The 13,147-nt window shown below is 39.6% G+C and overlaps 1 protein-coding gene and 1 long non-coding RNA gene across 8 annotated transcripts in view; one reads left to right on the top strand and one right to left on the bottom strand.

The window, feature by feature from the left end:
* NUDT3 (nudix hydrolase 3) overlaps positions 1 to 13,147 on the top strand; it is a 123,108-nt gene that overhangs the window by 28,849 nt on the left and 81,112 nt on the right. The gene's annotated exons all lie outside the window — the stretch shown is intronic.
* The window catches only part of LOC139178939 (uncharacterized), a 44,986-nt gene continuing 36,686 nt past the window's right edge, over positions 4,848 to 13,147 (bottom strand). For 2 of the 6 annotated variants that reach the window (XR_011563355.1, XR_011563354.1), the window contains 2 exons: positions 9,534 to 12,690; positions 6,502 to 8,690 (listed from right to left, as the gene is read on the bottom strand). This is a non-coding gene — a long non-coding RNA (uncharacterized lncRNA). Of the gene's footprint in view, positions 5,070 to 6,501; positions 8,691 to 9,533; positions 12,691 to 13,147 lie in introns of those variants that run through there. The other 4 variants (XR_011563359.1, XR_011563358.1, XR_011563356.1 and 1 more) reach the window with 4 other exon arrangements.

The following is a 13,147-nucleotide window of genomic DNA, read 5'->3' as shown; positions in this document are numbered from 1 at the left end:
TATGAGGTCACAATTGGATTATATTCTGGATTATATTTGAAAGTGAGATTTTGTTAATTGGTTGAGTGTGAGATCTGAGTTGGGTCAAGGATGGCTCTAAGGTTTTTGACCAGACTAACTGGAAGGGTGGAGGTGCCTTTCTTGAGATGGAGAAGATTACTGAAGGAGCAGGTTTGGGATGGGGAGAATATCAGCTCAACATAGAAATTGGTGTTCAGAGGAGAAGTATGGGTTGGAGATACAAATTTAGAAGTTGTCAGCCTATCTGTTGTGTGTTAGGTCACAATGCTGGACAAGATCACAGAGAGTGAGTGTAGGTATAGAAGAGAAGACAACTGAGGACTACGTCCAGCAGCACTGCATGATTTAGAGGCGAGGAGTTACGGAAAGAGTAGCAAGCAAGGGAGCAAGAAAATCAGAAGAGTGTGTGTTCTGAAAGCCAGGAAAGAGTGATTCAGCGCAGAGGCAGTGTTACCATGGGCTACTGATGAGGTATATGGGATGAAGATTGACAGTTGATGTTAATTGGTGACCTTGATAAGGGAATGAAGTTCTGTTTATGGTGGGTTCAAGGGGAGAGTGGATAAAGAAATATACCAGTTATTATAGACAATTTTGTTGAATAATTTTGCTATAAAGAAGACCAGTAGATAGACGGGGGATATAGAGTCAAGGGATGGTTTTGTTTTATTTTTTCTTAAGGGAGAAATTAAAGCATGTTATATGCTGATGGAAATGATCTGATCTGGGAGAGAAGTAAAATATGACGCAGAAGAGAATGGGGAGAATTGTCGGAGCAGTGTTCTTAAGTAGGGCACAGAGAAGATCTCACGCACAGATGACGGGGCTGGAGCGCAGACATTGCCTCTGTAGACAAGGAGGAGAGGCAGGGCGAGTGGGCATGGATGCTGGTAGGTGGGTGAACCTAGGGATGGAAACATGTGGATGTTCTGTATTCTCAGCAAAACACATCAAGAGATTTAGGGTTGTGTAGTTAAGGGTAACACACAACGTCAGGTGTAGTTGTGAAATGGCAAAGAAGCTGCAAAGGGACTGTCTGGGCTAATGTAATACAGCAGCAAATTAGGCTACTTACGAGTTTCACATTTGGTTATCTCAAGTGAATTCTAGGGTTAATCATTACAGAGCTTCCATTTTTGTTCAAGATTCTCAATGAATGAGATATACTTAAATTTCTTCAAGTTTATTTAAACTTATAACATCTTATCCTCCATGTCAGGGAACATCTTTAAATGTACTGTCTGATTAGGGTGTGATGTTTTATATGTGCTGGAATGATTAGGTTTCACACTAGGTTTTACCTTAGAATTATCCTTGTTTTGATGGTCATATTATACCTTACAGTTTTTTTTTTTTAAGTACTGCATAAAAGTATTAGAAAAGTTTATTAACAGGAAATTGAAAGGGTAAAACTAGTTGATTACATCAAGTGTTTATATGCTAATAACACTAATGAAATCAGCAACCATCAATTATATAAAATGTGTTTTTTAACTTTGGTATAAAGTGCAAATCTGTAAAAACAAAGACGAAATAATTTCTTTCTTTTTTTTGGCTGAGCTGTGCAGCTTATAAAATCTCAGTTCCTGACCAGGAATTGAACCTAAGTCACAGCAGTGAAAGCCCTGAGTACTAACTACTAGAACACCAGGGAACTCCCTCAAATGATTGCTAAATAAGGAAGAAATGCAGACGAATTCATAACTCACATTTTTGTCAAGTTATCCATTCCTGGAACTGTTTAAGGACTTTGCCTAATCCATGATTTTTTTTTTAATACATTTGAAATTATGTTACTTAATATTTACTCTTTTGAATGAAACCCTAATTTATCTCCATTATTGAAGTGTATAATTAATGCAAAAGCCTTCAAACAGTTAACTTTAGGAGAAGCAGTAAAATACGACGGAAACCAATTCCGCATCATCCACGCTTTTGCAGTTCTTTCTTTGCCCTTGATCCTCAGCATGCCGTACATACATCATCATGGTTTTTTTTATGTTTACAAATGATGCTGTAGACTTGTGTTTTTGTTTTTAATTTTATTGGAGTATAGTTGCTTTAGTGTTGGGTTTCTGCTGTACAGCAAAGTGACTCAGTTTGCTGGTCTTATTTCATGTATCAGTTTGAAAAGATGATACATAGGTGATGACCCCTTCTCACTCTCATGTGGAGGGAGCTTTCCTGCATGGCTGAGTTGGGATTTGTGGCGCTCGTCCTGGTTGGTGTCACCTCTTACAGGCAGGCAGTGACTGCGCTCAGAAGGAGCTGCCTAGCTTCTGGAGTGGTCAGCCAGTCAGCTCACTGTCGCACTTGCTCCCCTGCCTGCCCCAGCTCTTACACTTTTGTAGGTTGGGTCTAGTGTCCTTAGCGTGTTCTTTTGCATCCTGGATTGATGGTGGAACTTTTTGGTAATGATAATTGTCTTGGTTGTGCACAGGAAGATCACAGCCCGTTCTACAGAATTGGCACTGCATTTTGGACTAATAATTCTGAAGATGGCTGGGGTTAAAGCTCAGGCTTTACCAGAAAAGCCACATGTATAAGCAAAGCTTTTCTCTGGGAGTACAGAAGAACTGGAAGGTGTCACCTAATTCCACTTATAGGCCATATGCTGACAGATAAAGAAGTAGATGACTGATTTAAAAAAAAAGTCTATACACATTTTAAGATACTGGCAGGCAAATTATACAATGAATTTGACACCAAGGTCTCTACCAAAGGAAAGTTAGCTGTGTGCAATGATAGACATGAAAGCCTCCTCAGGGGCTCTGACACTTGAGGCTAGTGTAAGACACACTGAATGACTTATGTAAACATTTGGTCAGTGTCACCATGCTTGTGATTAATTGACAGTACAGGGTACCACCTTAAGTCTTCTAGTAACTAACAGGTAAAGAGCCACAGAAGAGGGATTACTTGATAAGTGGTCTCGTATATATAGGCAGGTTGCTCAGGATTTGATAAACACCAGAATGGGGCTAATGGTAGCAGGGGAATTAGTTAAATACAAGGGCAAACATCTGACACCAGTGACAGTCGGCAAATAAACACTGTAATAGGCTATCAAGTCTTTCCTTAAAGATGGGCTCCATCTGTCTAAAGTTGAATTGCAGCCTTTCCCGCAGGTAGAGAATGATCTAGTTTTCAGAAAGTCTCCCTCCCGTCTAGCCCTGGTTTTATAATTAGCAAATGATAAAGTAGTCTTAAGAACTTGCCTTACTAGATTAAAAAATAATTCCTTTAAATCTTTTCTTTAGTTGAACTTGGCAATTTCAGTGCCCTTATTCAGCTTTTGAGTAGATAGTCTTATGATTTTAGTAATTAATGAAGAATAGTTACTGCAAAGAAATTCCTTAAAAGGAATTTTAAAATTTATTTACTTTCCTGCTCTGGTGTTAGTGGCCAATTTTATGTTTAAAAATATGATTTGAAAGTATAGTAGGACCTCTTTTTTTTGTTTGTTAAGAAGAACCTTCTTAGTTCAGGCTTATCTGCCAGTAATGATGCCAGTTATCAGTTGGAACAACATATCATGGGGCTTTCTTGATTCACAGGTACATATTTATACAGTATTAGAGTATTTCCTCGGAGAAGGCAGTGGCACCCCACTCCAGTACTCTTGCCTGGAGAATCTCATGGACGGAAGGAGCCTGGAGGCTGCAGTCCATGGGGTAGTGAAGAGTCGGACATGACTGAGCGCCTTTACTTTCACTTTTCACTTTAACGCATTGGAGAAGAAAATGGCAACCCTCTCCAGTGTTCTTGCCTGGAGAATCCCAGGAACGCGGGAGCCTGGTGGGCTGCCGTCTATGGGGTCACACAGAGTCAGACACAACTGAAGCAACTTAGTAGCAGCAGCAGCAGCAGCAGAGTATTTCCTGGCGGGGTGGGGGTGTCCTCCCTGTTTGGCTTTACATGACAAGAGTGATCTGTAGTTAACACAGATTATTTTCATATGAACAAGTGCTTGAGGGTATTCACTGTTTTTGTTTTGTTTTAACTCTTCTGTTGATTTACTTAGCAGGGCATAGAATAAAAGTTAATTTTTTACTTGGCTTCTCAGTTATAAACTTGGATTAATGATGTCTGAATAATTCATGAAGCCCGTGCCAAGTGCTTCATGTGCTTTTTTGTTTAGAATGTATTTTGATAAATTTAGTCTCCTTGCTGGCCATTTGTTTCTTAGGGTCTTATGACGTTCTAAGAAATACTGAATGAATGTTCCAGACGTCACTGTCTAGTTACATGAATTGTTCAGCTGAATGATAAACAATGTCATTTAAATAAGATTTAATTTCCAGCTTCTGCTTTATGCCTGTCACCGAGAAGTTTTGATAAAATAAAAAGATAAGCTCTTTTAATGTCAATTTACTGCATGATACAAAGTGAATGGCCCTGTGATGATGTCTGGAATACGTTGCAGAAGGAATGCTAGTGGTGATCACAAGGGAAGCAGAATGGAGCGAAGTCCTGGGGCCTCTGCTGAGGCATCCCTGATAGAAAATCCACTTGCCTGCCAATTGGAGTGGGAACTGAAAGGAAGTTCCTGGGATCTGGCAGGGAATTTATCCCCAAGTGCCTTCCAGTCCTTTGATGTTGATTTGGGGGAGGGAGGAGGAGAAGCAACCACTAAAGAAGAGTGAGACAGGACCAGGGTGTGGATTTATGCGGTTATTTTTGGTTGGTAATCATGATACTTCCATCACAGGAATGTTGAGTACTCCAATATCTCAAAGGAAAGACTCTCTAAAAGGGAATAAATAAGAATGATTTCTCTGTAGCAACTTGCAGGAAATTGAGACTAAAATAACAAACAATTTTCTTTTTAATTTATAATGTGTTTTATTATAAGAATTTGAAAACAATTCCCCTGGTAGTCTTAGATAGTAATCATTCAACAACCACTTTTAAAATGCTGGCTTCCTGCCAGGTACTGTACAGAATGCTTAGTGTCCACTTGATAAGCAGAAATATGGACTCCACTCTAATGAAGTATATAGTCAGTCACGTTCAGAAATGTTTGACCGCAGACTTGGTGTCATTGTCTAGGAAAAGAACATCAGTTAACAGGCACCATTGGACAAAAGACCTTGATATGGGGATGGTGGGCAGGGGTGACTTAGGAAGGTTGATAAGGACATTCCAGATTGAGGGAAAAGCATGTGAGAACACTCTGTAGTGCGAGGGTGCACAGAGTAGTTGAAGAACAAAATTAAGCCAGTGCTTCAGAGGTGCAGAGCGCAAGGATGAAGTGAGATTGGTGGGGCCAGACCAAGGAATTCAAATATACACAGAAGAGAGACACTTGGTGTGCTTACCTCGCTTTCATCAGTACTTGGTCAGTCCTGTTTCATCTATAGTTTCACCTATCTGATTACAGTTGTATTTTAAAAGTAATGGAAGGCATTTGAAGGGGTTTAATAAGAGCAGGGGTAGGTGGGAAGCTTGACTAGATTTTGTTTTAAAAGATGATTTGAACTACAGAAGAGGGAGCAGATTGGACAGGGAGAGTACATACGTTGGGAGATGAGTTAGGCAGTTACTGTAGTACTGTCCAAGTAAATGCCTGGAGTCAACTTAGAGGAGCTGAGAAAGGTGGACAGAGTTCAGAGATTTAGAGAGGAAGACCCCAGACCTGGTAACAGATCCAGTACGAGTGGTGACGGAGACGCAGAAGTTGGCTCTGGTGACTTCTGGGTTTCTGACTTGAACCTAGGATGACTGAAGGATCCTGACCTGGAAGGATGGTTGGTGGTGCCACGGTGTGAAGACCACATGGGAAGAAGGAAGGCTACCAGTTTTGCTCTCCTACCAGCTCTACAGACTTTGTGCCGTTCTGCAGGTTAAATGATGCATGGCTTCTCACCCTGAGGCCAAAGAACTAAGCTGAATTTGAAATGTGCTCTCTTATCCCTTCTTCAGAGCAAAGGTTATAGTCATGTTTGGGTTCAAAGAATGTCCTAAAGATGTCTCGTACAATGGTACCAAGAAGGCAGCAAAGTCTGTCCTAATGGGCAGGCACAGGCAGCGAGAAACATTTTCTTTGGACTTTGAGTAACACTTGCCATGTTCTTGGAGGAGTCACCAATTCTTTAAAATAAACCAGAAAAAAAATATAATTTTTTCTAAATATTGTTTTGGGGCCTTATTCAATCATTATTCCTTTTCTTTTTAATCTTGCAGGTAAAAGACTTACAATAAACTGCCTCTAGGAAATCTTGGATTTGTCTCTGAGATTATGAGTATTATGTATCTTAGCACAGGCGCGTGAATTAGTCCTTCCAGGAATAAGTCAGGATTAGCCTCTTATCTTTGGATCCTCTACCAGCTAGCTGCTTGATGCTGCTTACACTTCCCGAGAAGACCCTCTGGGCCTCTGCCCAATTCATGGCTAGCTGTAATCGTCTTTAGAAATTAAAAAAATCTCTTTACCATTTTGAGGTGGCATGTGATAAATATTTTAAGTAAAAAAGATGAATCACTTTAGATCAGTTTATTGGTTTTTCTCAGAGAGGCCTTCCCTGGCTCCCTTTAACGTCGCTCTCCGAGTCGCGTGCCGTCACACCCTGCTGTCGTCTTCTTCCTGGCAGCTCTTGCTGTCTCATGCTACATGTTCCCCTTTACGTGGCTCCTCCCTTAGCACAGAGTCCCTGAGAGCAGCCATCTCCTCTGTCTCGCTCACGGTGTGGCCCAGACGCATATGCATTCTCAAGAGAGAGTTTTTTAATAAATCAATGAATGTCAATATGTATTTCTACCTTTCTCTCATTTACCAGATAATTCACATAGTTTTAAATAATTGCCTGAGAAAAGCATGAATTGTCAACAAATAAATTGTTTGGTACCAATGCATATTAAAATGCACAATGAGATGTAACTCTGCATTATGTTTTACAAAATAGACAAAACTTGCTTATATGGCATGATGTTTGGGAAAATTTTTAAAAACTACTAGTTTATTTCATTATTTTAGAGTAATTTTATTTCTAAGTGATGAAAGTCAGTAGATTTCAGGATACTTTCTGCAAGTGTCTTTCGGTATATAACACTGAAGATATGAGTAACCTTTAATTCCCACTAATAAAAAGTTAAGATGGAACTTATTATTTTTTTATTATCATTCATCATTATATTTTTCTTTTTTGCTATTAGCTTTTTTGGGAAACAGTCATGATAGTTTACTTCTGAATATTTTAAATATAATGAAAGCAAATATAGCAGTTTTGTTTTCAAAACTCTTTTGAGGTATCAACCATTAAAAGATAGAGGTTTTGTAAAAAAAACAAAGCAGTGGCTTACTGAATACTTAGAGCGTTTACACCTTCAATATTAATTTGAATATTACTTTTTGAAGTATGGGGACAACATGTTACATACAGATTTTCATCAGTTGAATGCAGTGTGCAAACCTGATAGAAATAACTTTTTAAACTTAAATAAGTTTTTTTTGACTGCTCTGAGTCCTCATCGCTTTGGGTGGGTTTCTCTCGCTGCAGTGAGTGGGGGCTGCTCTCTACTTGTGGTGCCCGGGCATCTCTTGTTGCGGAGCATGGACTCCAGAGCGCAGGCTCAGTGTTTGCGGCACACGGGCTTAGTTGCCCTGTGTCATGTGGCATCTTCCTGGACCAGAGATCAAACCCATGTCCCCTGCATTGGCAGGTGGATTCTTAACCACTGGACCACCAGGGAAGTCCAGGGAGAAATAATTTTGAAATAAATCTGCAGAGATATGCCTATGTTCCTTGTAAACTTACATTTTTATACTGGTATTCCTTCTCTATCCTATATTCAGCTAGTGATCTATTACAGGGTGTGACATGGTAATCATTTGTGTTGATGGATAGGATCTCAAACAATGGGTCGGATTTACATATTGATAAAATTACATATTTTTGTTAATTAGATTTATACACTGTCAAAAATTTTGATATTGTTAATAGTAAAAATACGTATTTAAAAATATAAGTACTTATGTTTTTAAAAGCTGCTACAGAAGGGAAAGAACAGGTTAAACTCCTGTTGGAAATATTGAAAATTATGCAGGAGTTTTTTCAGTGCTGGAGAACAAGGCCTGAGCTGCTGGGTGAGAGCAAAACCTTAGTTCATTTAAACTCAGTTATATTTGCAATGACGGACAATAAAGACAACTTAAGAGCTATTACAGTTTCCTATGCCAGTCTTGTTTTCTGAATTTTTACATGTTTTCTGAGTTTTTACAGTCATCTAAACTTGTTAATTGATGCCTGGAAAATCCCATGGATGGAGGAGCCTGGTAGGCTGCAGTCCATGGGGTCGTTAGGAGTCGGACACGACTGAGCGACTTCACTTTCACTTTTCACTTTCACTTTTCACTTTCATGCATTGGAGGAGGAAATGGCAACCCACTCCAGTGTTCTTACCTGGAGAATCCCAGGGACGGGGGAGCCTGGTGGCTGCCGTCTATGGGGTCACACAGAGTCGGACACGACTGAAATGACTTAGCAGTAGCAGCAACAGAGATAGATAAAATTAGCCTTGGTAATATAGTAATTTGACAGCAGTAGAAAATACCAGCAGAGACATTTGTGACCTGAAACAAGGTGTGGTGAAGTTTAGTCTTTCTTGAGAACTTGACTCCATCTGGTTAGTTAGCAAATGGATCCTTGTGTAGCTTCCCAAGGATGAAGCTGGAAAGAGATATTGGGAGACAGTCAGGAGTCTTTGCCACATTTCCCTTCTTGATGCTTTCTCTGGGCTGCCACCCGATTACCCCCACCCTCAAATCAAGCAGGGAGTGTGAAGCAAGTTCCTTTTGCCTGGAGGCGTGGGTGCAGGGTGCGTGAAGGTGAGTGTGACAGCTGTAACTATCAAGATGGGTTGTAGGGTTCCATCCAGTGCAGCGGCAGAATCGGTGCTGGTCTTTGACTGCATTATTTTTTTCCTTTGTGAGGGTGATTGTGGGATAGGGATCATTTTACTGGCGTTTCAAGAGACTGATAGCTAGACTAATTTTGAACTGGACACGTGAAGGTTATAAATGTGCAATTACTAAAAATATGTGCTGGTCAGAACGCTCACCTCGTCATGTTTAATGCGTCTATTTTGGGCCCACTTCCCACTGCCAAGACTCCCTAATCTCCCACAACTGCTGAGTTTGCTGCTTACCCGTGTGATGAGCCTGCTTCCCTCTGTCCCTCGTTTTAATGGGATAGGATAAAACTTCAGTTCTTTATCAGTGCTGCGAGTGAATGAGGAGTTATGTCTGCCCTTTGTCTTTTTATTTCCCTTTGCCTGTTTGACACTTTTGCAAAGATATCTTGCATAGCTACCTTCCTCTAGTGGAAGTGACTAAATGCCAGTACTTGTTAGCTTGCAAAGGGGCCTAGGTAACCCCTTCCCCTTCTTGAGGTAAGTGTGTGGATCTGGAGGACTCCTGGGCCAGGCTGCCTTGGCATCGAATGAACGTTGGCATGCCTGCTGCTATGTAATGACCATAAACCGGTTATAAACATCTGTTGGCTTTCACTTACCCAAAAGAGTGGAGAGGAAGATGAAATTTTTGCTGATTTTGAGTGTTGTGATTGTTCCTCTGTATATTGAGCTTGTTTTGCACACTTAAACCACTTGCTCTCAAACTGAAGCTGCAGCAAGTGTAGTTTGCCTTTTATTCAGCTGCAGACTTGCCGGACTTTCATGAACGTGAGCTAATGGTGGATAGCACTATAGCAGTCAGACAGAGTTGGGTGTGGAGGAAAGAACATGGTTTAGAGTCACATCTGTAGTTCATGTCTGAGTTACCCTCTTGAAACCACAGTTCGTTGAAGTGTAAAATAGAAATATGTCCACTAACATCATCTCATTCCTTGGGTCATTGTGAGATGTAAGTGAGATTATATTTGCATGCATAGCACTTGAGACATTCTAAATTACAATAGAAATATTTGTTACGACTGTTACTAATAGTTCTGTGAGTTCAGGTTGAGCTTTAACTGGTCCTTAAAGGAATCCAGCAATAGCATTTTAAAATATATCTAATACCTTAAAAAATATTTTAATACTGATTTTTTTTGGTGGAGGAGTGGGGGATGCACTGTCCTGGCAGTACCGATGTACTGTGCAGCGTGTTTGATCTTAGCTCCCTGACCAGGGATCAGACCTGTGCCCCCTGCAGTGGGAGTGCGGAGTGCTGACCACTGGACCGCCAGGGAAGTCTAATACTTTTTCTAATAGACTTTATTTTTTAAAGCAGGTTTAGGTTCACAGCAAAGTCAAATGGAAAGTACAGCGTACCCATACACCCTCTGCCCCCACGTACTTACAACCTTGTGTTCACAAGTTTTCAGCCCCTTTGGGTAAACACAAAGGAGCATGATTGGTGAATCCTTTGCTAAGAGTGTGCTAAGTTTTTAAAGAAACCACCAAACCGTCGTCCAAAGTGGCCGCACAGTTTGCATTCCCACCAGCATTGAATGAGGATTCCAGTTTTTGCTTGCCATTCTCACCAGCCTTTGGTGTTTTCAGTGTTCTGGATTTTGGCTCTTCTAATAGGTGGGTCATGATATCTCATTTTTTTTTTTTTTTTAAATTTGCAGTTTCCTAATGACAGATGAGGTTGAGCATCTTTCATATGTTTTATTTGTAATCTGTGTATCTTCTTTGGTGAGATGGCTGTTCAGGTCTTTTTCTTATTTTGAGTTCTTTGTATATTTTGCATAGGTTCTTCATCAAATACATCTTTTGCAGATGTTATCTCCCAGTTTGTGCCTTGTCTTGTCATTCTCTTGACACCCAATACTTTTTTACTTGTTTTCTGGGAGAAGGAGTGTGCTTAGTTGAGTTTTTCTTGGGGGGCGGGGGTGGGAGTGAGTTTACTATTTCCCACTCTTACTGGTCAGGTGTTCTGCCTTCCTTCAGAAGTTAGGTAATTACTAGGACATTCTTAAAACTAGTTTGCCACCTCATCCCACTTTAAAAAATGGAAAATAGCAAATGTTAATGAGAATGTGGAGAAATTGGGTACCTGTGTTGATGGGAATGTAAAATAGTTCAGTCACTATGGAAACAGTTTGGTGGTTCTTGAAAGCTGAACAAAATTATGTTTGACCCTGCAATTCCACTCCTAGTATACACCCAAAACAACTGAAAACAGGTTCTCAAATATTTGTACACAGATGTTCAACACTATTCACGATAGCCAAAGGTAGAAACAACCAAATGTCCATCAGTGAGTGGATAATTCAGGAGTAGCATATGCATACAATGGACTGTTACTAACCACGGAAAGGAATGAAGTACTGATAACATTGAGGGTGAACCTCAGAATCATGCTAAGTAAATGAAGCCAGACCTCTGATTACACATTGTGTGATTCCATTTATATGAAATATGCAAAATAGGCAAATCCATAGATGCAGAAAGCAGATTGATGGTTAACAGAAGCTGAAGGTCTGGGGTCTGGGGTGAAGAGTAAACTTAATGCTTCAGTTCAGTTCAGTCACTCAGTTATGTCTGACTCTTTGCAACCCCATGGACTGCAGTACGCCAGCCTTCCCTGTCCATCACCAACTCCTGGAGCTTGCTCAAACTCATGTCCATTGAGTTGGTGATGTTAATGTTTATGTTGTTAATGCTTATGAGGTTTTATTTTGGGGTGACAATGTTTTGGAGCTAGAGGTCATGGTTTCACAACATTGTAAATGTACTAAATGCCACCTAATTGTTCACTTTAAAATGGTTAATTTTGTTACGTGTACTTCAGTTTTTTAAAAACTAGTTTTAAGACTGTAGTAATTTTTTAAAGTTTTCTCTTAAAAATTTTCCTTTTAGAGTTGTCTGTTTTAAATAGCAAATGAATTATAATTCATTATGATTTCATGAATAAAAAGACTTTGTTTTCTACATACTTCATTGGGTGGGTGTTGGGAGGCCATTTCATTCTTCAAATGGTTTGGAGTCTAACTGAGAGACAAATTTAGGATCAGATTGTTAAAGTAAAAGTTTCAGAGGCACTGTAGAAATGTGGCCAAATTAGTTGTTCAGGAATGATGATTTTCCAAAGTTGGGCAGAGTAATTTTTGACTTGGCCTTTTTTTGATGGTTGAAAAAAGGAATGTCAAGATTAATTTTTAATTTTGATTTTCTTTGTGTTTAAGAGAATTCTTTAGATTTAAGAGAACTTTCATTAAAAATATATGGAACAGAGACTTCCCTGGTGGTCCAGCAGTTAAGACTCTGAGCTTCTACTGCAGGGGGCATGGGTTCAATCCCTGGTTGGGGAACTGAGATCCTGAATGTGACCAAAAAAATAATTTTTTTAAATTAAAAAATATGTAAAACAGATGAGTTAAAAATTAAGAAAAATCTCTGACCTCGCCTTTGGGGAAGAGAGAGGCTGGAGAGTGAGTTCAGTCACCAACAGCCGGTGATTTACTCTATCATGCCTATGTAATGAAGCCTCCATAAACACCCCAAAAGAGAGGGTTCGGAAAACTTCCAGACTGATGTGGAAGCTTGTGCCCTTTTCCCATAGCTTACCGTGTGCTGTCTCTTTCATCTGGTTGTCCTGACTTACATCCTTTTATAATAAATCAATAGTCTAGTAAGTAAAAAAAAAAAAAAAAAGATCTCTGGAAGAGATGTTCCAAGAATGGGCAGTTGGCTGCTAAATCCAGCTCTTTTATGGGTTAGCTAAAAAAAAAAAAAGGAGAAGATGGTAGGAGTAATGGCTTTTTAATGACCGATAAAAGAATACATACAAGTTCATACAGAAATAGATTTTTCCTGACATTACATTTTAAGATGCATTCATAGAGCAAATTATCATATGTAGGAAATTTGAGTGTATAATGACAATGCCTTTAAATGTGGTTTGTAGAAGATTCAGAGTTGTTCTTCTTTTGGTCATTTTATAATGTTTAAGGAGCTCTTAAGTTAAATTTATTTTTGAATAGGTAGTATATTTACATGGTTCAAAATTCAAAAGGCGTAAGTGGGATGCAGTGAAACTCATCCTTCTATACTTATCCCCCCAGGTACTCAGTTTCTTTCCTCATAAAACAACCTGTGTTATCAGTTCTTTTGACTCTTACAGTAGATGTTTGGTTATGTAAGATTTATTTATACTCGTTTTGTATAGATTTGGAGT

Source organism: Bos indicus, chromosome 23 (genome assembly GCF_029378745.1).
Source record: "Bos indicus isolate NIAB-ARS_2022 breed Sahiwal x Tharparkar chromosome 23, NIAB-ARS_B.indTharparkar_mat_pri_1.0, whole genome shotgun sequence".
Taxonomy (NCBI): domain Eukaryota; kingdom Metazoa; phylum Chordata; class Mammalia; order Artiodactyla; family Bovidae; genus Bos; species Bos indicus.
The sequence above is the reverse complement of the archived record's forward strand: the minus strand, read 5'-3'. Positions and strand labels throughout refer to the sequence as shown.